This window comes from Macrotis lagotis, chromosome 5, assembly GCF_037893015.1.
Source record: "Macrotis lagotis isolate mMagLag1 chromosome 5, bilby.v1.9.chrom.fasta, whole genome shotgun sequence".
Classification (NCBI taxonomy): Eukaryota; Metazoa; Chordata; class Mammalia; order Peramelemorphia; family Peramelidae; genus Macrotis; species Macrotis lagotis.
This window is the reverse complement of record NC_133662.1, coordinates 130,821,074-130,844,251: the sequence shown is the minus strand read 5'-3', so window position 1 is coordinate 130,844,251 and position 23,178 is coordinate 130,821,074. Positions and strand designations below refer to the sequence as shown.

Genomic DNA, 23,178 nt, shown 5'->3' with positions numbered 1-23,178 from the left:
TAATAATCTTTTTTTAATCTGAAAAAGTAATGTTCATAATTTGACTTTTCCTGAGTGATTGTTTATCTAGGGATGTCTGCAATCTTCTAAAGTTTCACACAATTTATAAAATGTTATACACAAACATAACCATTTGGAGGACTGTACCAATCATAGAGAATTCCTCTTCAACTTCGGTTCTGTGCTCAATCTCCTCCATGACAGCGATACTCTACTTTGGTAACCACTGTTTACTTTATTTAACATTATTTACATATTTTTCTCCTATCTTTTAAGGAATCTTATGAAATTTTAAAATATTATGGGAAACTTCCTCTTAGATAAGAGTCTTTAAAGTAGTATATGACTATAAACAAAGTTTAAAAAAAATCAGATAATAAGTCCAGTGGGATATTATTGTATTCTTTATCTTTTGATAAACTATATGATGGTAAAGATGTGGCATAATGTTGAATATTTTTTGTGAAAGTTTGACTGTTCTTTTTTTTCTAGAACTCAAAATTTATTTGGGTAAAATGACTTCATATTTCATATTTTAATTTAAAAATGGCTTTTATGAACATAAACTATCAAATCCAAGCAGAAAATCATGATGGATATTGTGATATCCAAAAACTCTTAGGATGTCATATTACTGTCACATGTAAGAAAATGAGAATTCATCATGCCAAATTAGAAAAGACAATTAAGAAAGAGAAGTTTCAGCTTGATCTGAATTTCAAAAACCACAATTTCCTACAGTAAGGGTACTAAAAACTCTAAATTTCATATGAGAAATAGATTTCAGAATTCAAAATTTCGTTTCAGGAGTGCTTTTTCAATACAGAATGTTGGATTGAACTGAAAAGCAGTATTCAAAATTGTTAAAATCAAAAAGTTATTATGATGTCATAAAGCTTTCAGCAATATGGAATTGAAACCTCATCATGCCCAATCAGAAAAGGCATTTAGAAATCAGGTTTAGCACTGTACACCCTAACAGCAACATGGGAGTGATGTTCAACCTTGAAGGATTTGCTCATTCCATCAGTGCAACAATTGGGAACAAGTTTGGGCTGTCTGCAAAGAGAGTACCATCTGTATCCAGATAAGGAGCTGTGGAGTTTGAACAAAGTTCAAAGACTATTATTCCCTTTAATTTGGAAAAAAACAGATATCTTATTGTCTGATCTGGTTACCTCTGAGAATTCTGTTCTCTTTAAGGATATGATTTCTCTTTCATCGCACCCAATTTGGAGCAAGGTACAACATGGAAACAAAGTAAAGACTGACGGAGTGCTATCTGTGGGGTGGGGGTGGGGGGAGGGAAGCAAGATTGGGAGAAAATTGTAAAATTCAAATAATATCTTTAATAAAAAAAAAGGAAAAAAAAGAAAAAAAAAGAAATCAGGTTTAGTTTGACCTAAATTTTAAAATGCAGAATTGTATACAGTTCAGACTTGAAGACTATTCTTTTCTAATAGGCTATAGTTTTATTGTCTTCTATTATCTTTTTACATTTTACAAATGAGTTTATATTGTAAAGTAGTGATTACTGTGTGCTATGTTGTTTTTCCAACATTTTGAAGAGGAACAATGACACCACAGAGTGATATCTTGAATTATGTGTGAATTGAATTCAAGTGAGACAGAATTGCACAAAGTCATCAGCTACTTTCTCTCTCTTCCAGAGTCATCAAAGAAATGGTAAGACATATGTCTAATCTGGGATTCAGTAGATGACCTGACCATCTTTGATGTCTGCCCAGACTCTAAGTGTTCCCTGGTGTCTGCTTCAGCTGCCTTGCATGGCTGTGGGAACAAATTGTTCTCATCTTCCAATTCCACTGGGCTTTATTTTTCTTTTGAAAGGAGATTAAATGATTTGCTGATTAAGATGACTGTTAAATTCTTTGGGTCTTCTTGTTATGACAATTTATTACATAAAATCTAATCAAAAGAGGGAGTTGATGCACTTTCCCCATCTACCATTTTTTTCAGCATTAGTAACTTATTTAGTTGTCAGGTTGAAGTTCTTTTCATTGTATATCACATTGTTTTTGCATTAGTTTGCATTTGTATTTTTACTCTGATTTTATAATGAATTTATTCTCTGTACTAAGAAATCAGTGGTCTAACTTATAAAGATAATCTGTGCAAAAAGAAACTGTACATCATCAATGAGCAATTTCTTTTCTTTTTTTTTGGTTTTGCAAGACAATGGGTTTAAATGACTTGTCTAAGGTCACACAGGTAATTATTAAGTATTTAAGGCAGGATTTGAACTCAAGTCCACCTGATTCCAGGGCTGATGCTCTATCTACTGCACCGCCTAGCTGCCACCTATAATGTAATTTCTACTGCAATATGTGCAACCTAGAATTTTTTTAAAAAGTTTAACAAGAACATTTTATCTTTATCATTGGCTTATTTAATAATTTTCCCTCTGAGAGCAGTGTATCAATAAATTGCCAAAAATCATATCTATCTTTTTTTTTATAAATAACCCACAATGAAATTATTTCTCCTAGATTTGACAAATAACAGAAAAAGACAGAGAACAAAAAACAAAAAGCAAAATCATGTAAAATTTTTATAAAGTCAAATCTAAAGTTTTATTATATAGAAACTTGTTATACTACAAAAGAGGAATTTGAATAATGATCACAATTTTTATTGGGTGGTAAAAAATATCAAGTTTTTTTTTAAAATTATAAGCTTTAGCACACAATCTTTTTTTTTTTTTTTTTTTTTTTGGTTTTTGCAAGGCAAATGGGTTTAAGTGGCTTGCCCAAGGCCACACAGCTAGGTAATTATTAAGGGTCTGAGACCGGATTTGAATCCAGGTACTCCTGACTTGACTTCAAGGCCCGTGCTTTATCCACTGCGCCACCTAGCTGCCCCTTTAGCATACAATTAATAGAACACAGAACATATGTATAGCATTATAAACATATTTTCAATATTATGCTTTGAAATTTTCTTATTAAATTAAAATTTTATTTTTATCCCTACAAAGATTTAAAGAATTATCTGAAAATTCTAACAATGTTTCTGAAATCTGTGTGATCTAAATTGATTTTAGTTATGGTTTTATTGTTGAATTGTTTCAGTCAAGTCTGACTCTTATGACCATATATGGGGGTTTTATTGACAAAGATATTGAAGTGCCTTTCTAAGTGATTTATTCAGAATAACACAGATAAGTAAGTATCTGAGGTCAGATTTGATCTCATAATGATGAGTCTTCCTGACTCCAGGCCCTGCACATTTTGCCACCTCCCTCAAATATTCTGTTTTGATTAAATTTTGATCAAACTGCCTATTTGCAGTTCACCATACAAAGCATCCTACCTCCATATTTTGCACAATCATTTTGCAGTTCCTGGAAAAGTTCCTCCTTATTGTCACTATAAAGGAGTCCTACCTTCCTTTAAAGGACAATTTGGGTGTGACTTTTTACATGAGGTTTTTCCTCATTCTTCCCATTATTAGACCATTATCTTCCCTTAAAAATTACATGTACATTTTTTTAAAAATATGGAACACTTCACATACTTGTGTGTCACCCTTATGCAGGGGCTATGCTAATCTTCTCTGTATCTTTCCAGTTTTAGTACAAGCACTACAGGTACATTTTTGTGCAAATATATTAGTACATGCTTTTCTGTCTACATATTGTTTCTTCACCATGTTCACCCCCTTCAAATGTAAGTTCATTTTTTTGCTAATTATACCCTCAGAATCTCCTAGCACAATGCCTAGTATATAATGTATGATTAAAAATGTTTATTGAGGTGAAACAAGTTGGCATAGTGGATAGAGCACCAGCCCTGGCGTCAGGAGTACCTGAATTCAAATCTGACCTCAGATACTTAATAATTACCTAGCTGTGTGATCTTGGGCAAATCACTTAACCCTATTGCCTTGTAAAAAGCAAAAAAAAAAAAAAAATTATACAAAAAATGTTCATTGAATTAAGTTGAATATATATCTTTGTTTCCAAACTAGAGTACTCTTGAAGGAGTGTGTGTGTGTGTGTGTGTGTGTGTGTGTATACATGTGTACATGCATGGGTGCATGGGGTTCAATAATTTGAGTTTTGCCTTCTGATATATATTTGTGTGTGTGTATATGCATCTGAATCTATATCTATAGATCTGAATCTATATTTATATTCTCTTTTCCCTTATCTCTCATTGAAATCTACCCTCCTCTTTCCATTTATTTAATGCCTACTATGTGGTAGTGTCTTTAAAAAAAAATAAACAGGATAATTTTTTACTCTACATTCATTATTTTTATTCTATCAAAAGCTAAAAATGCATAGATTTTTGTGCATTACATTCATATCATCTATCTATATTTCTATTTCTGTCTCTTTTCAAATTAACCTAATAGCTCACATCACTTTCCTAAACCAACCAGACTTTGAGAAATTATTAAAAACCAATATCTGAAGGAGATTCAGAACTCTCCCTTTCTTCTAAAGTCCCTTTAAAGTTTAGACTGAAGGACATTACTGATAATGAAATTGCATGGACTCTCTTCCAACTTGGTCAGACCCCCACCCCCACCCAATTTTCCAATTTTTGAAAGGAATTTAATCTAGACTGGCTAAACCTATTGTGTTCTACTCAAGCTTGGCTGGAGGCAGATTCTTTTGTCTAGATAGCTAAAGGCTAAGGATAGTCTGTATTTTATCAGTCCAAGGGTCACTCTCTATGAGGTCTCTGTCAAGAATGCCTTATGACTATGTTGGCCTTATTAATAAAATTATTAATTGATCCAGAAATTGTTTCAAACATTTTTAATGTCACAAGATTAAATATTCTTATTAGGTCAGTCAATATAAATATGTTACTAGTATTAGGAACACAGTTTAATGAGTATAGATCTAGATCTAGAGTCAAGGAAACTAATGTCTACTTTTGGTTCAATCCTAAACAAATATCCTTAATTGATTAAAACTTTTAAAACCCTTTACCTCAGGTTCTTGATTTGCAAATGAAAGATAATTATTTCCTGTTCTTTGTGTGTCTCTTCCAAGGTAATGGGTAAATAAATTATAGGCATAAATGTATTTTTATGTTCTTGGATGAAATATACAATATAAAATGAAAGTATTTTAATTATTAAAGAAGTTCCATTCAATACTTATCAAAAATTAGAATTTTTTCATAGTTTTAATATACCACAAAATTATTCTTTCAAGGAAACCTATTTATTTATCCTCATCATTTCCATGATAACAAGGGTATTTTATGAGTTCATATTTAAAACAAAAGAATGCGAGACACAAATGAAAAGACCACATCAGGGAGGTGATGCCATGATAGGCATGTGAACTGGATATGAGTGAGGGGGCCTCTCCTAAGTCACTGGCCTCATTTTCTCCTCCAGAGTCACCTGGGACCAGTAGCCAGATATGAATCCAGACCATCCAGGGTGAGAGGCAATCAGGGTTAGGTGACTTGCCCAAAGTCACACAGCTAGTAAGTGGCAAGTGTCTGAGGATAGATTCAAATGTCTGTCCTCCTGAATCCAAGGCCAGCATTCTATCCACTGTGCCACCTAGCTGCCCTTCCCCAAATTTACATTTCAGTGAAAGGAATAAAACAAATATGTAATAAGTACTTCTCAAGGGTCAAGGATCATCCTGTAACTGCAGGTAAATGTAGCAGACTAAAGGTTCAGGCAGAACATGAAAGAATTCATATAAAAGACTGATTTTGATTCAGTAGAAATTTTAGGGAATAGAAAAAAGTTTATTAAAATATATTTTTTTTAGGTTTTTGCAAGACAAATGGGGTTAAGTGGCTTGCCCAAGGCCACACAGCTAGGTAATTATTAAGTGTCTGAGACCAGATTTGAACCCAGGTACTCCTGACTCCAAGGCCGATGCTTTATCTACTACACCACCTAGCTGCCCCAGTTTATTAAAATATTGCTGTGATTAGTAGGAGCTAACAGAAAGACTAAAGGGAGAAAAACCACCTATCCCTGAGCAACCTAGATGACCTAAACCTGCATAGAGGATGAGCAATAAGGAAAAGTATGGAAGCAAGAGAGGTTACATGAGGAATCTTGTTCCCCAAAGTGGGGCTGCCCTCCAAAGGAAGATAAGCCACTCAACTGAGGAGTGAGTGAGCTTTTAAACATATCAAGGAGACAAAAGTGGGGGCAGGTAGCTCAAAGAGCAGAGGTAGATAATGGGAGATATGCTGATGTTGGGCAGTAGCTCCAAGATTTAATCCTTTCAGGCTAGGGCAGAGACTATTGTTTTGTTGATAGGATTTCAGAGAGGGGCAAGGTACTTTACTAATTCAAGTTCATTGTCCTCATATCAATAACTGGAACAATGGCATGGGAATAGGAAAAGATAAATGGTCAGTACAGAGGGTAGATAAATATTTATTATAAATTGATATCTTATTAATAATCATATTATTTTAACCAATACATTACTTGTAATTATTATAATTTAGTATTGCTGTGATTAGCAGTTTTAAGATTATTTAAGATTAATAATTATAAAACATATACCTATTCCAAATACTTCCTCTGCTTCAATACTACAAGCTTTACAAATGTCTCATTTGATCCTCACAATAATTTGAGAAGGTAAAATGCCATTACTGTCATCCTTATGTTACAATTGAGGAAAATGAGGAAAATGAGGCAGAGTTTAAGGTTAAGTTTAAGTGCCCTGACCAAGGTCACACATAGTAAGTGTCTGAGTCTAAATCTGAATTGATCTTCTACTCCAAGTCTAGTGCTCTATATTTTATGTCACTTAATGAACTAATAGAATATTTGCGGTATGACCAATGCTCGCTAGCAACCTATCATATAGTAGCTATTTAAAGATGCAGGGAAGTAGATGTCTGTGTTTTAATCCTACTCAATTTAATTTTGAGACCTGGCCTAAGTCCAGAGTCAAGGTACGTGTTAGAAATCAATCAGCCTGTGGATTCCAAACCAAATCTGATTTAGTTGTTCTTTATTTTTAGGGATATGTATGTATGTATGTGTGTGTGAGGTATCTATCCTGCAACAATAAAGCATATAGGAAAAAAAAAACACATCAACAGTTTAATATTTCAAATATCAAATATTATAACCACAAAACAAGTCTGAAATCATATCAAGTTCCTTATCAAAAATATTTAACTGAAGGTTTACATCTATAAAATTGGGAGGTAATAGCCTCATAAGCCATCATCTCTTCTTCCAATCTATTCTCCACAGAATTACCAGGATCATTTCCCTAAAAATAAAGATTAGATTATGTAACTTCTCTGATTAAGAAGTTCCCTTGGCTCCAAATTGCTTCTAGTATTTAAAAAAAAACAACTTTTAGGCTTCACATTTAAAATCCTTCATTATCTACTTCTAGACTACCATTTCAGATTTTTTTCTGCTCATTTTGCTCCACTTTATTTTCATTCAAATTGGACTGCTAGCTGTAAGCCCTTAACCCTCCATTGCTTACATCTATGGTCTTCTTAGGCCTTCAATGCATTCCCTACCCATTTGACTTTCTTCAAAGCTCAAAGAGATGATTTTCCTGCTTCCCTTCATCAAGCTTAATTCATTTACATATTCATTTACATATTTATTTCAGCCTAGATAATAATGTAAACTCCTGGAGGTCAGAGACTGTATTTTTTATTTCAGCTTCTTGACCCAAGTACAATGCCTTACAAAGAGTAGGCACTAAATACTACTTATTGAATTAACTTGAACATATATTAATTTAGAAATTATAAACGACTGCTTGGATAAAAGCAAATTTACTGTAAACTTCATTTGCATTATTTTTGCTTTTAGGTGAACTGGCATTTGATCGGTGTAGAATCAATTTCCTTTTTTCCTTCTCATTTTTCTCACTGAGAGAAAAAGGGCTTTTATCTCACTTTCAATTTGACTGTGATAGTGCAATGTTGGAATAGGACTGAAATAACAAGAGATTTCTTTTCAAAACTTTGTCAGATCGAAGTCATTTGGGTAAAAAGCATAACAAATTTGATGACCAGCAAAGGTCAGGTTAAGTAGAGAAATAAATAAAATGTTTAAATAAAATGGGAATATTTCTAAATGTCAAGATAATATTGATATTAGTAAATAGCAATATCCCATATACCACACAAAAGATCAATTTTAACTTTGCCTGCATTAACCCAAATTTCAAATCAAGGACAGAGGGATCTTGAGTCAAATTTTATAGCAGAAAACTTAAGTAGACTTTTGACTTATTGCACCTGAACTTTTTTTCAGTAGTATTTTAAAGGCCTATTATATAAAATATAGCTTAATTTAGAACTGCTAATTAATCTATCTAGCCATCTGGATGCTAGTAATTATACATGTATTATCAAATATAGCAAGAAATAGGATTATTAGGCTAAGATTAATAGAACAATATAAAAGGGAGTTGGCAATGATTTTTTTTTAAATCAGAGTGAACATTCTCTTATCCTTTCATTGTAAGTGATGAATAGTAATTAAAAAAAGACAAAGAAGCAAATAGAAAAAGGTACCACGGCCACAATGAAATTTATAGGTAAAGTTTTCAGAAAAAATGGGGATAGTCATTTAACTGATTTGTCTGATAGTAACTTGTAGAAGCCAATGTTGAAGGAAATCATTGAAACCAAATTCAAAAATGTGGATTGAAAAACATAGTAATAAACATATATATCTATATGTAGAAATAATAATGGAACATTTGTACCTAGTAAAATAATGGCATAAAAAACATAATATTTAGCAATTAAAAGATTTTTAGTGACAAGAGACAGAAAATTCTGTTAAATGGTGAGGTTGGAAACCAGAGAAAAAGAAGTGGAGGCACTTAATAAACATAAAATTCTCAAGGAGTTGCACCATAAAAGGGACGAAGAGAACTATCACTTGAAATAGCAGGGATGAATGGATTGTGTGAGAATTTTTTTGAGGTTGGAAGAGATGTGGACATATTTGTAGGCATTATGGAAGTATCATTAGATGGGGAGAGATAAAAGACAAATAAGAGAGTTGGGGATGATAGGAGGCAATCTACTGAAGAAGACAAGATGGAATGGAATCACTTGTACTTGCAGAGGAGTAGTAGTAAGGAGAGGGACTAACTCTATGTGAGATAGGGTGAAGATAGGGTTAGGGGCAGAAAACATCAGGCAAAAGTGATATGAAGAGGGGACAAGACTAGATCTTAAAGAATGATCTGTTGTTTTTTTCTCCCCAATAGTATATGAGATAAGTTCTTAACTGAAAGGGTGGGCAAAGGAGGAGTCATGAGAGGTTTAAGGAGACATGCAAATGTTTGAGAATGGGATAGCAAGTAAATTAGGGAAGAATAAATGATTTCCTACCCATAATTAGGGTCCAAATGAGATTATGTAACCCCAAATTTGTAGTGGTAGAAGTGATCTAAGGTTGAAGACTGGAAGGGAAATATAGGGAATTTGATAAGGGGTAGAGAAAACTCAAAATAAGAATATTTTAAAGTCAAACTGGTTCACCAAGAGGTCAAGATGAAGAAAGGAGATTGTAGTTAGTGCAGAAGTTATGATCTGGCAAAGAATTGAAGGGTTCAGTAACAGTAATCTATGGTGTATATGGAAAAAAAATAGGATTTAGGGTTCCAAGACAGGAGGAGAAGTGGGATGATTATATTGTGATCAGATAATGAATTTTCAGAATTCATGAACATGAAAGTGCTGTATTTTTGAATGATGAAAAGATAATGGGTTTAACTATCTTTTAATAAGATTCAGGAGGGATGCAGGTATCGATCATGTGAAATGAGTCATTTGAGGAACTATAAGATCAGGATGATTGAGGAAGTATCCATATGTAACTTATGCCTCCTATTATGAAGACAGAAGACAATGATGTGAGACAGGCACTGATTGCTTTGAGGAAAGGAGAGTGTCCTACAGGTTGACAGAGAATTGCTATCAGAATATTGATTAATTTATATATGGACTGAAAGAATCTCAAAGGAGTAAAAATTAATGGATAATTGTGTTAGATGGAGAATCTATAAATGACAACTGAGTGTAACTTCTCCTTCCTGAGTCAGTGGATAGAGATGGAGAAAGAGATAAGAAGGTAAATGCAATTCACTGATACATAGAGGGAGACTGTCATCAGGACAGAGTCTAGATGAGCTAAACAAGTCATAACAGATTTCTATGTCCAATTTTCATCTTAATATTTTAATAAGGATTAAAGATTTTAATTAAATAAGGATCAAAAGTAAGAAAATTTAAATTAATTGAACTAATATAATAAAATCATGGCATTATAGATTTAGATCTAAATGGGATAATGGAGATCATCAAGTTCAACCTATTCATTTTATAGATAAGGAAACATCCAGAGAGCTTACATAACATATCCAAAGTCACAAGGTAGTAATTAATATATGTGCATATATACATATACTACATGTACATATTCACACATACATGTATGCATGCCTATAAAATAATAACCAGCTATATACCTATTTCAACATGCATACATATATACATGTGTACATAAATGTGGGTATCTGTATATATATATATATATATATATATATATATATATATATATATATCTTGTGTGTGTGTGTGTGTGTGTGTGTGTGTGTGTGTAGCTGAGGCAAACTTGGTGACCAAAGTCTTCTTATAGAGACAAGTTCATCCTCAAACAACAGGAAACAAAGTAGGGCACAATGACTTTCCTTAGTCATTTTTATATCTAGATCTATAATCTCATCATTGTGGCTCAATCATTTCCATCATCTGACTCTTCAGGACCCCATTTAGGGTTTCCTTGGAAAATTTACTGGAGTGGTTTGCCATTTCCTTCCCAGCTCATTGATGAAGAAACTGAGGTAAACAGGGTTAAGTGGTTTGCCCAGTGTCACCTAACTAGTTAAGTGATAGAAGCCACTTTTGAATTCAACTCTTCCTAAATCAAGGTCAGAGCCCTGTATCCACTGCATCACCGCATGGCACTTTATTTTCATCATTAGGGAATTTCAATGTGGGAAGACCCTTAGTTGATGGCAATTGGTGTGTTGCTTTATAATTGATATGTTGCTATAGATATAAAAGTTGTAATATACCTTAAGACAACATGCTAAGACATGTGTCAACTTAATTGATGTTAGGTCATTTTGCCCCAAGATTGTAATGTCTGGATATATAAAAAAAATAAAAATAAAAATTTAGAACTTCATGATCCCAAGGCTGTCCCTGTACCCATCATACTAAAGTGTCATTCCTCTAGATTGGCAGAACCTGCCAAAACATGTTCTTTTTGAATAGTGTTCAGCAACCATCACTCCATGGTAGGGCGCCAAAGCAAAATTCACTGGAGTATGATCATTAGTATTCCCTAAATTCACATATACTTATTAATGTTTATCTAGATAGTCTAGCTAAATGGAAAAATCTTCATATGATTATAGATTATTCAAACCTTGAAAGTCCTTGAACAACTTTTCCAACCATCTCACTCATGTCATCACAACAAAATAATCAGCTAGAATAGATGAAACATGATAAAAAGAGTCAAAGTCAGGAAAATGTTGAAACTTAAAAGTGACAAAATACAAGAGTTAAGGTTAGGTTCTAAGACATTATTCAAATATATCAATGAACAAAATGTCAGGCTAGGTTTTCATCCTTCCTTTAAGAATCAGAAAGCATCATTTATTGTTAGATGCTAAAAATGTTCTACAAATTTAAATGAATTGGACTAGATGGCCTATAAGGTCTACTCTACATTTCTAATTTGATTGGCCTTATTTGCAAAATTGTGTGGAGACAAATGTTAAAAGATGTACATTTTCTTAAAGAAAAAATATAGAAAAACAGACATCAGAAAAGAATTAAAGGGCAAGACACTGGCCAAAATAATAATTTTGTAAACATGGCATAAATATCCCAAAATTAATAATAGACAAAAAACCTAATGCATTATATTTGCAATCTACTTAGGTATTGGATAATGTTTGTAGAGATAAGGTAATAGTTAATATTTTTCTTTTTTTCTTTTGGTTTTTGCAAGGCAATGTAGTTAAGTGATTTGCTCAAGGTCAGTCACACAGCTAGGTATTTATTAAGTGTCTGAGACAAGATTTGAACTCAGGTTCTCCTGACTCCAGGATTTGACTCCACTGTGCCACCTAACAGCCCCAATAGTTTTAATCTTTACTGACAAACAGCATTAGGTTTCTATAGTACTTAGCAATTTTAATCTGACTTCTAGTATTTTTAATGCAATCTTAATTTGAATTTTGGAAATGCAATCTACTTTTGATCTGTTTATGAACATTTGTGTTATATGATCACAGTATCCTGAAAGGATGACTTCAACAAAGTTGGTCACAAAAAAAAAGAGTACAAGTTTTACTAAGGATCTACTTAGAGATATTTTCTGGTAATCACCCTGAGCTTTGTTCCCAGGGAATACTCTAGGGAAAAAAATCAGACAAATAACTGAGAAAGGTTCATTGGAGAACCAGGTTTCTACTATTACTTTATTTAGTCTAACAAATCTGCATGATTCCAAGTACTCAAAGCATTATTAGAACTCATAAATCTCTGAATCATTCTTGAGGATCCTATATAACTCAACCTTTAGTTGTTGGGTGACCATACAATGTTGAATCTTGACCTAAGTCCAGAAACTTGAAATCTTGCTGCCCTTTGTTTCTGCACTTTCTTCTCTTCTAAAAAGATAAATTGATAATTAGATTCTTTAGCTTTGGGACTGGCTGCTAGATCTTAAAGCAAATGTGCCAAGCTCTTGTAAAAAGTAAATAATGAAAACCTCATCAAATGCCAAAACCATTATATGAGGATTGAGGAGAAGAGGATATAGTTAAGATTATAAGGAGAAAAGTATTTCCTTGGCATAAGGAAAATGATTGAGCATTTTTCATTCAATTAAATACTGTCAGCATGGATGGATTTAAAGGTGATTAAAATAAATCCAACCAGCAAACTTAATTAGCAAAAAATAGCATAAATGCAAGTTGAATTGTTTCCTATAATATAAGAAACTTATCAAGACCATTAAAAAATCTATTTAAGGACTAAAAGGTCAATTCTTTAATAAGGCAATAAATAGTCGTTAAAATTTGGTTATTGGATATTTATCAAAGAAGACATGGGCATGCACAAAGCAAAGAATCTAATGATAAGAACATCTCAACACTATGCTTAAAGCTTACTGTTTCTAAGTCAAAGAAATGGGAGAATGAGTTATTTTTTTATACAATTTCACTATCTATGAACTTGATGTATTAGTAATCTGAATGATTATAACATATTATATAAAAAGTTATAGAGAGATATTATGGCCTAGAAGATAAATGCAGGAACAGTTAGAATGCTGGGTATTGTCAGAAAGAACTGAGTTCAAATAAACCCTCTGACAGTTAAAATGTCTATGATCCTGAGCAAATCCCTCATCTTTATGTATCTTAAGCACTTCCTTAGATTTAATTTAATAAATAATTGAGGGCTTCACCCCCTTAGGAGTTTCTGATGCTAATGTATCAATATCTCAAATTAACTGGTGTAGAACAACTTCACAATTCCCTCCTCTGTCCCTTTTTATAATCTGGTACGAGTCCCTACTACTTTTTCAAAAGGACATGAAGATCATTCTAATATCCAAAAACAATGGACTTTTTTCATCTACTTTAACTTCTCTAGTATTTACTATTGCTGACCACGACCCTTTCTTTACAGCCTCTCCTCAGTTTTCATGATGTTCCATTAGACTAGATTTCTTCACATCTTGGACTAGTCCTCTGTTTCTTCTTCATCTTGATATAATCAGTCAGAAAGACTCTATCCCTGGTCCTTTTTTATCATATCATTGCTACCTGCTGTTTTATTTATTACTATGACTCTAATTATCACCATCTAAAGGATTTCTCAATCTATAACTTTAGGTTGATTTTATTTCTCCTGCTTCAGATGGACAGATGAGCATTTCCAACTTCCTCCTGGACATTCTTATCATTTGTGGCACTGCCAACTCAAATTAAAGTGAACTCTGTACAAAATAACCATTTCTTTCCTACAATTTATATTTGATAATGAATATAGAATTTTAATAAGTTTAGATAGCTCTATTAATACTTGGGAGAGTATTTATATGTGCTCAGATCAATCACTTCTATACCAGAAACTCATACTCCTAAAACTATGGGAAAAAATTCTATGGTGGTTATGCTAATTATATCCATTAGTGAATCATTAATACCTTTCAGCAAAATTAATTATACATAAAAAGGAGGAAAAAATAAACTTAAAAACATATGGCAATTCAGGTCATCATGTTGGTCTAACAGTTTCTGAATCATTCCCTATGACTTACTTCTCAGAATGTATTCTGGAGTATTTTGTGTTATCTGTCTCTTCTAATGGCACATTGACCACTTGTCTTTACAGGTCACTCCTAATCTACCAATTCCAGAAGAAACTTTTGCCTGAAATGCATCTCTTTTAAAATTAATTTTTCCATATCACCTGTATTAAAGCTTCTTAATATCATAAATTTTGTTCTTAAATTTATTTTTACTAGCCTCTAGGGTATCATAATATATGATCACAGAGTACTGACATTTTATAGAAATCAGTACACTTTTAAATCATATCTCATAACTATCTCTCTCCATATACATACATATAATATATATATATATATATATATATATATATATATATATATATATATATACATATACACACACACACACACACACATTCACACAAATATATAGGAATGGGTATTAAATACCATATATGTAGATGGTATTTTATACACTTGGCATGTGTATGGAAACTAGTGATAATGTATATTATCTATCTATAATTAGATACTCAGATGGACCAATAATCTTGACATTGTGCACATTCCTGCCACTAGTGTATTTACATTTCCTATATTTTAGAATTTCGAGTGATTTTTTTGTTTTTTTCTCTCTCTTTTTTAATCTATTTTCATCTATATGCACATATATATTTTTTAAATTACAAAATTTCCTTCCTATGCATGCATAGGTATAGGTTGCATATGTCTGCCTTTGGGTGACACTTGGTTGTCTAAGACTATGCCAGAAGAGCAAAAGCCTTGCAAGAGCTATCAAGTTCAGAAGACCAGTTAAAGAATCTCAAATGAGGACCAACTTGGCTAAGTTCAGAGGTCTTTCCTAGAGTCCCTTCTAACTGTTAGGGGATTCCTGTTCAAACAGACCTAAGATCTAAAATGTACTTATCTTATATGAACTTAGTAACTTACATGATGCCTCACCCAATAAAATGTGAGGTCCTTTTCTTCATATCTCTACTACTTAGTCAATAACTATTTGTTGACCATGAGTTGACTTGACTACATAGTTGGTCATTAGGCAATTGATGAAAAGGTCACAAAATTCTACTATAATATGGAGTAATTGGAACTTGAATCATTGAATAAAATACTCCGAACAATAAAATAATTTTATATGCACATATGAAATTTTATGGTTTAAGGGAATTAGCTAGTTGGTACAATGGTCTTTGGTCAGTCCTGGAGTCAAATTAATTTCCTGAATTTAATCTGGTCTTACATCCTTAATAGCTGTGTCCCAGGCAAGTCACTTAACCCTATTTACCTCAGTTTCCTCATTTGTAAAATGAATTGGTGAAGGAAATGGCAAACTATTCCAATATCTTTGCCAAGAAATTACCAAATGGGATTCCAAAATGTAGGACATGACTGAAAACAATAGACTAACAATCATATGAGGACAAAGAGATATAGATCAATGATTTCTTCAAATTTTCTGCAAATCAGTATCTGCAACACTTATAGAGGGCTTTCAAAAGATAAGGAGAGTTTAACTGAATGACTAGGCTAATATAGCTAATATATATCCAAAATAGGATGTGAATTCAGGTTTCTGTCTACCCTCATTCTACTTCTTAAGTACATATGTACTTATTCATCATTATGATAAAAGTTGGAAAGGGATAAATTTATGACCAAACAAGAATTAGAGCACATTATAAACTGCAAAATAAATGATTTCGACTATATTAAATTTAAAAGATTTTGCACTAATGAAAATCAATGCTGCCAAAATTAGAAGAAAAGCAGAAAGATGGGAAACAGTCTTCACAACCAGGAGCTCTGATAAAAGGTCTCATTTCTAAAATATATAGAGAATTGATTCAAATTTATAAGATCACAAGTCATCCCCAAATGATAAATGGTCAAGGGATATGAAGACAGTTTTCAAATGAAGAAAACTATATATATATATATATATAAAATCATGTGGAAAAAATGCTTCAAATCACTACTGATTAGAGAAATGCAAATTAAAACATCAATGAGGTATCTTCTCACACCTATTAAATTGGCCAAGATGAGAGAAAGGGAAAATGATCAATGTTGGAGAGGTTGTGGGAGGATTGGGACATTGATGCATGGCTGGTGAAGTTGGATCCAACTTTTCTGGAGAACAATATGGAACTATTCCCAAAGAGCAATAAAACTGTTCATAACCTTTGAACCAGCAATTCCAATTCTAGGACTATACCCAGAAGAAATTGTAAAAATTGGGAAAAGTCCTACATGCTCCAAAATATTCCTATCAGCTCTTTTTTGTTGTGGCAAAGAACTGGAAATTGAGAGGATGCTTATCAATTGGGGAATGGCTAAACAAGTTATGGTACATGAATACTATGGAATACTACTGTTCTATAAGAAACCATAAATGGTCAGACTCTAGAGAAGCAGGATCTGATTCTGAGTGAAAGGAGTAGAGCCAAGAGAACAACGTACACATCAGAACAACCTTGATGGAAGCAACTCCTCTCAACAGTTCAGAGAAGTAGGACAACTTTGTACTTGACTGGTTAGGGACTCTATTATCCCCAACTAGAGGAAGAAAAACAAAACAAAACAAAAAACCCAAGCCTTCTGAATCTGATGAACACTTTATAAAAATGATCTCTTACGTGTCTCTTTCCCTTAATCCTAATTCCTCATACCAAAAATTACTAATTTGTAAATATATATATACATATATATATATATATATATATATATATATATATATATATGTATGTATGTATGTATTGAGTTTTTGCAAGGCAATGGGGTTAAGTGGCTTGCCCAAGGCCACACAACTAGGTAATTATTAAGTGTCTGAGGGCGGCTAGGTGGTGCAGTGGATAAAGCACCGGCCCTGGAGTCAGGAGTACCTGGGTTTAAATCAGGTCTCAGACACTCAATAATTACCTAGCTGTGTGGCCTTGGGCAAGCCATTTAACTCCATTTGCCTTGCAAAAAACCTAAGAAAAAAAGTGTCTGAGGTTGCATTTGAACTCAGGTACTCCTGACTCCAGGGCCGGTGCTCTATCCACTGTACCAGCTAGCCGCCCCAAATTTATAAATATATTTAACAAAATATGTATGTAAAATGCTAACCTGACTATTCCCTGCTGAGGTGAGGGGGGTTGGGTGGGAGGGGAGGGTGGAGGGAAATTTTCTAACTTGGAAATATGCATGATGGATGAAGATAAATGACTTTTTAAAAAATGATAAAAGTTGGAATTTGATCCATTTCTCTGGTCACATTGCATTATTGCATTTCAAGTGTTCATTTTTATTAGTGAGTTACCATTTCATCTTTCTGACTCACAACAAAATTTGGTTAGAGAAAAAACTGATATAGTGGCAAGGAGTCTGAGAATAAGCCCCTGGTTCTGTCTTTATGATTTCCTATGTGGCCCTAAATATGTCATTTAGCCTTTCTTGTCTTCAGTTTGCCTACATATAAAATTAAGGGATTGGCTTAATTTTCTAAGGTCTCTCCTAGCTAAAATAGTTTATGAAGTCACATAACATCTGTTTAATTCTGAACACTACAATCTAAGGTCCTACAACCTCACCTGAATACAACTGATAAACTGCCATACATCTAAGGCAAGACAACCATGATGGCAGAAGACCTTAAATTCACATCACAAAAAATAGGATGGACTGAAGAAGAGAAGATTTGGAGGTTAGTAATAGTTGTTGTTAAATGCTGGAAAGATTAGAGTGATTAAACTTATTCTATTTGGCCTCTAAAAGCAGAACAAAGAGCAATGAATAAAAACCACCAAGAGGCACATTTAAGCTCGATGTCAGGAAAAAATTCCTAACATTTCAAGCTGTCTTTAACAGCTGGGCTGTCTCCAGAGGTTGTAGGTTACTTCTCTTTAGAGATGTTCCAGCAGAGTCAGTATAATTATTTTTAAGAGATATTAGAGGAATAGGGATTTCTTTCTGATGTGATTTGAAGCTGAAATCAGTTTCAGCTCTCAAATTCCATAATTATATGAATGTATTAAATGTCTTGACCTCGACTCTGTGGATCGCTACACTCATTTTTGACTTTAACAAGAAGCTGAGATCTATTTTGATTACAAATCACAAACATTTACCAATTGTCACAAAGATACAAAAATGGTTTAACTGTTACTCCAAAATTTTATTTCAACAGTAAGAGTGGGAACATTCTGGAACATTATGTTAGTCTTAGTAGTTCTTTATCAGTGCAGCCAAAGAACAGTGGACAATTTGGCAGAAGTTTTGATTGTGAAATCTGCTCCTCTATCTTTCAGACATTTGCCAGTTCTCTTCATATGCTAAGGCTTTACAATTGAAGTCATGGTTTTTGTAAGCTGAGTTAGACACTGCAAACAATGTTAGCCTCAGTTAAACTTCTGATCCATGAATCATTTTACACATGCCAATTGCTTTTGAAATCATGAGAGTTTTCTAGTTTTATGAGATTTTCTGTATTGTGCCACTATCCTGAGAGAAATTCCTTTTTAATAGTTTCATTGCTTTCTCTGGTAGTGTAACTATTTCTTTCCATAAATGATGTCTGCTTATTTTCTTCTTGTAATTTCCTTTAGGAAAAAAAAATCTATAACCTTATCTTTTAATTCTTGTCACTTTGCAGCCAAGTGTCTGGGAAGTGGTGATGGCTTTATTGATTTGGTTACAAGCACAAAACAGCAGACACAGTGATTCTGAAGATGCTACAGTGTTGATGAATGGAAATCCCTTTCTGCTATCAAGAACGAAATGGAACTTACCAGAAACATAGGTTTTTCAGAATTCTTTGTAAGAAATAGCATTAAAAATGATTCAAGAAAAAAAATTGCCTCAGATGGTAATGATTTGCTTTTGCTAACTTCAGATCATAATAAAACTCAAACTTCTGATCACTAGAATGAACTCAAATGATATGATTCTTGGTAAAGCGAGAGAAATAACTACATTTGAATTAACCTTGTTTCTCTTCCAGTTTTAAAATATAATTTGGAAGCAGCAGTGTGACACATTCAATAGAAAGCTGGCCTCAAAATATGAAGACCTGAGTTCTAGTCCTGCTTCTAAGATATCTTGGCTGCATGACTATGTGTGAATCACTTTACCTCTCAATGCCCAGGCAATTCCATCAAATTGCAAATTGCAAAATACTTGCTGATTTATATCAGTAAAATGAATCCTGCTTCCAGAGTTCCTTACAGCAATAAAATCACATACTGGGTTAAAAAACTTGAAAACAAAAAACTCAAAGCTTTGAGTTCTATGTATTACTAATTTCATTTTTATGGATACCTTAACTTTCTAAGAGCAGTTTAACAGCTGCAACAATTGGGCTTTTTTTTTTTGAGGTTGAGGTTATCTTAATACACTGTGAATTCAAGTTAAAGTCATCTAAAAACTCCAGAACTTTTGCAAATGAATGAGGTTTTCCTTTTTTTTTTTGATTCCTAAGATAAAAATTGCTCAATAAATTAGAGTCCTTAATTATAAATACTTAATGCAAATTATGTGGGATATTTGGCCTGTTAGAAAATAATAATCTGGGTAAGAGTTTTGTTTTTGTTGTCATTTCAGTCACATCTGACTCTTTGTGAGCCAGTTTGGTGTTTTTTTTTGGCAAAGATATTGGAAAGGTTTGCGATTTCCTCCTCCAGATCATTTGACAAATGAGAAAAATGAGACAAATAGAGCTAAATGACATATCCAGGATCACACAGTTAGTGCCTGAGGTCAGATTTAAATTCAAGAAGAGAAGTCTTCCTCATTCATTCCAGGTCTAATGCTATATTCACGTAGTTGTTTGATTATTATGAAACCCAGCAGGAAGAATTTGCAGATTTTTAGGCTACTTGACCTCCCAGCTGGAATGCAGAGAAGGACCACTTTCAAATATTGGTTGAACTAGATGATGTCTGAGGTGTCTTCAACTATGACATAATAGAATATGGTAGGTTCTTGCCACTGATTTCCTTTAAAAAAAACAAATTTAAAAATAAAATCACATAATCCTGGAGTTAGAAGGGACATCAGAAATAATTTATTCCAAGAAAAATAATACTACCTATGCAGACTTTTCACATTTGAAAGAATCTAACTTTTAAAATCTTAGATTGCTCTTCTATACTTTGTGCCAAAATAAACCTTTTTTGCATTTCCACCCATTGGTTCTAGTTCAATGAATAAATTTAATTCCCCTTCCACATAATATCTGTTCAACTAGCTGAACATAGGTATTATCTTTCAATCTCCAAAACCTTCTTTTTACCTAGGTGAATTTCTCTAACTCATTCATCTGTTCTCATATGTCATGGTTTCTGAACCTTTCAACAATGTCATCACTATTTCCTGAATTTATTGCAGTTTGTCAGTGTTCTTTTAAAATGTAGCTTCCTTTTCCTTTCCCCTCCAATAGAGGGAGAAGAGCTCATTAGCTCAGGTACATTTTGGCCATGACCAATTCAGGCTTCCAGAGGGTTTTTAGCATCTTTTCCTGAGCACTCTACTACTTGCAAATGCAGACCACTATTTCATTGATTTTTTTCTTCCACACAACCACATCATATGGCAGACTTATGAAGCCTACATTCAACTAAAACCCCCGCCTTTTTTCACATAAATTGTTATCCAGTCAAATCTACTCCATTTTGTACTAGAGTATGTGACATTTTGTGATACTTTATATTTATCCATACTAAATTTCAGGTTATGTTTATGCTGCCATCTGTATATTCTAACATAGATGTATTTGGGTGACTCAGTGAAGAGATGACTAGACTTGAAGTCAGGAAGACCAGATTTAAATTCTAGCCTCAAACACTTATTAACTATATGACCCAAGGAAAGTCATTTCACCTCCATTTGACTGTTTCCTCACTATAACATGAGATTAATACAATCATCTTTCTCCCAAGGTTGTTGTGAGGGTCCAGTGAGGGTCAAATATTTATAATAAATTTATTTAACATATAGTAGGTACTAACTAAATGCTAGCTGTTATTCTACACACTTGCAATCTTTTTAGATACAACTTATATGTTATTCTTTCCAGCTCTATTTCACAAATTCATAAATTTGTTATACACAGTTCCCCATGTTATCATTAAAGTAACTGATCAAAGTCTGAACAGAATGTGTTTCTCTCTGCTTCAGTGTTCTCTAAGAGGCAGTTAATTGGCACAGTGGACAGAGGATTTGGAATCAGAAAGATCTCAGTTCAAATTCTGAAACATTCTGTACATCTTAAAGTGTTATGTTAGATGCTAGCCATCATCATCATCATCATGATTTAAAATATATAGGGAAGAAGCAACATGGTTTGCAAGATGACAGTGTGGCTACTTTTAGAACAGTGTTTTTCCCTAAACTATAAAAAAGAAACCCCAAATTGTGTTTAATAGCAATTAAAACTCTAGAAATTAATAACAATAACAATAATAGTGTTAGTAATAGCTAGGCTTCATGTGGTACCTTAAACTTGCAAAAATAATTTACATACTTGCCTAATTTGATTCCCACAAGTAACTCCACAATGTAGATTCTGTTATTACTCTATTTTGCAACCAGCAAAGCTGGTATGGAGAGTGGTTAAATGATTTGGCAGGATCACATAGTTAATAAATTTTAACATATCTTCCAGAGCACTCCCACAACCATGTCACTTAGCTATCTCCATACAAAGAAGCACCTCCATTTAGAGTAAAACCTCCTAAGGTAAAAGTAGAATAACAAATTGCCTCAAGATGCCACTCACCCTAAATAATCCTAATTCAGCCCATCTGTACATAGGGTATTTAGTACAAACAGTTATTAGTAGTAATGGATCCTGTCCTCCAAGGACTTTTCCTAAGAGTCTCTCAGTTTGATTTCATTATTTAACTAGTGCCAAATATTGATCCTGCCACAAACAGCAGGAACCCAGTCAAATTCAGTGTATTCCACCTTAACCAAAGGTTACTAAAGCCAACCAAATTAGTTGATAAGCAAGACTTTGCTATAATAATTCACCCTTGTCAAGCCTAGAAGCACTAGAATTATCTTTTAGGTTCTTGTGGTTCTCTTCCCTACTTTTGCAGGGAGTTTATATTCAATAAAAAATTAATAGTACAATTAAATCACAAGTTCTTATCCAATACATGTTCAAAGCCATGATCTTTGGTAAATATCTCATTAATATTATTAATATATTAATGGTAATATTATTAAAAGTAATAATAATATCACAATTTGTGGTTTGCAATGCACTTGATGAATATTATCTCATTTTAGTCTCATTATAACTCTGGAAGATACATGCTCTTCATATTCTCATATTTTAGATTAAAAAATTGAGCTAATAACAGCTAGCTGACTTGCCCACAGTCATACTAGTACATGTTTGAGGCCAAATTTGAACTTGGATCTTACTGATTCCAGGTTCAATATTTTCTACTGCAACAACTAATTGTCTCTAAATAGGGTGGGATGATTTGACCACACCCATACATAGATATCAATAGGAGAAAATTTGCTATAGCAGAGAAAGGAAAATTATCTATTATGGGGCAAAAGGGAGAGAGTCTACATAAAATAAAAGAAGTTATAAAAATTCAACCCTCCAAACAGATAAATTAACATTAAACTTCTTAAAGAAGAGGAAATAAATAATCATCCAGGAAAAGATAATAACGCAATGCATAAATATTATTTCCTAAAAAGAGTGCTTTGAAATTCACCAATGAAAAAGAAAGTAAAATCATAAACTTTGTGAATTATCTCCAAAAAATCACTGAACAATGATAAACTTGAATCAAATAAAAATAATACTGT

At 33.0% G+C, this 23,178-nt stretch overlaps 1 protein-coding gene, 1 long non-coding RNA gene and 1 other non-coding gene across 3 annotated transcripts in view; 1 reads left to right on the top strand and 2 right to left on the bottom strand.

Moving 5' to 3' along the window:
- The window catches only part of NKAIN2 (sodium/potassium transporting ATPase interacting 2), a 1,359,833-nt gene that overhangs the window by 632,632 nt on the left and 704,023 nt on the right, over positions 1–23,178 (bottom strand). The window lies entirely within an intron of this gene.
- LOC141487911 (uncharacterized) lies at positions 994–19,137 on the top strand. The gene is made up of 4 exons (XR_012468543.1): positions 994–1,242; positions 1,569–1,686; positions 17,925–18,052; positions 19,001–19,137. It is a non-coding gene; the product is annotated as an uncharacterized LOC141487911 (long non-coding RNA).
- Positions 3,514–3,624, bottom strand: LOC141490388 (U6 spliceosomal RNA). The gene has a single exon (XR_012469214.1). It is a non-coding gene; the product is annotated as a U6 spliceosomal RNA (small nuclear RNA).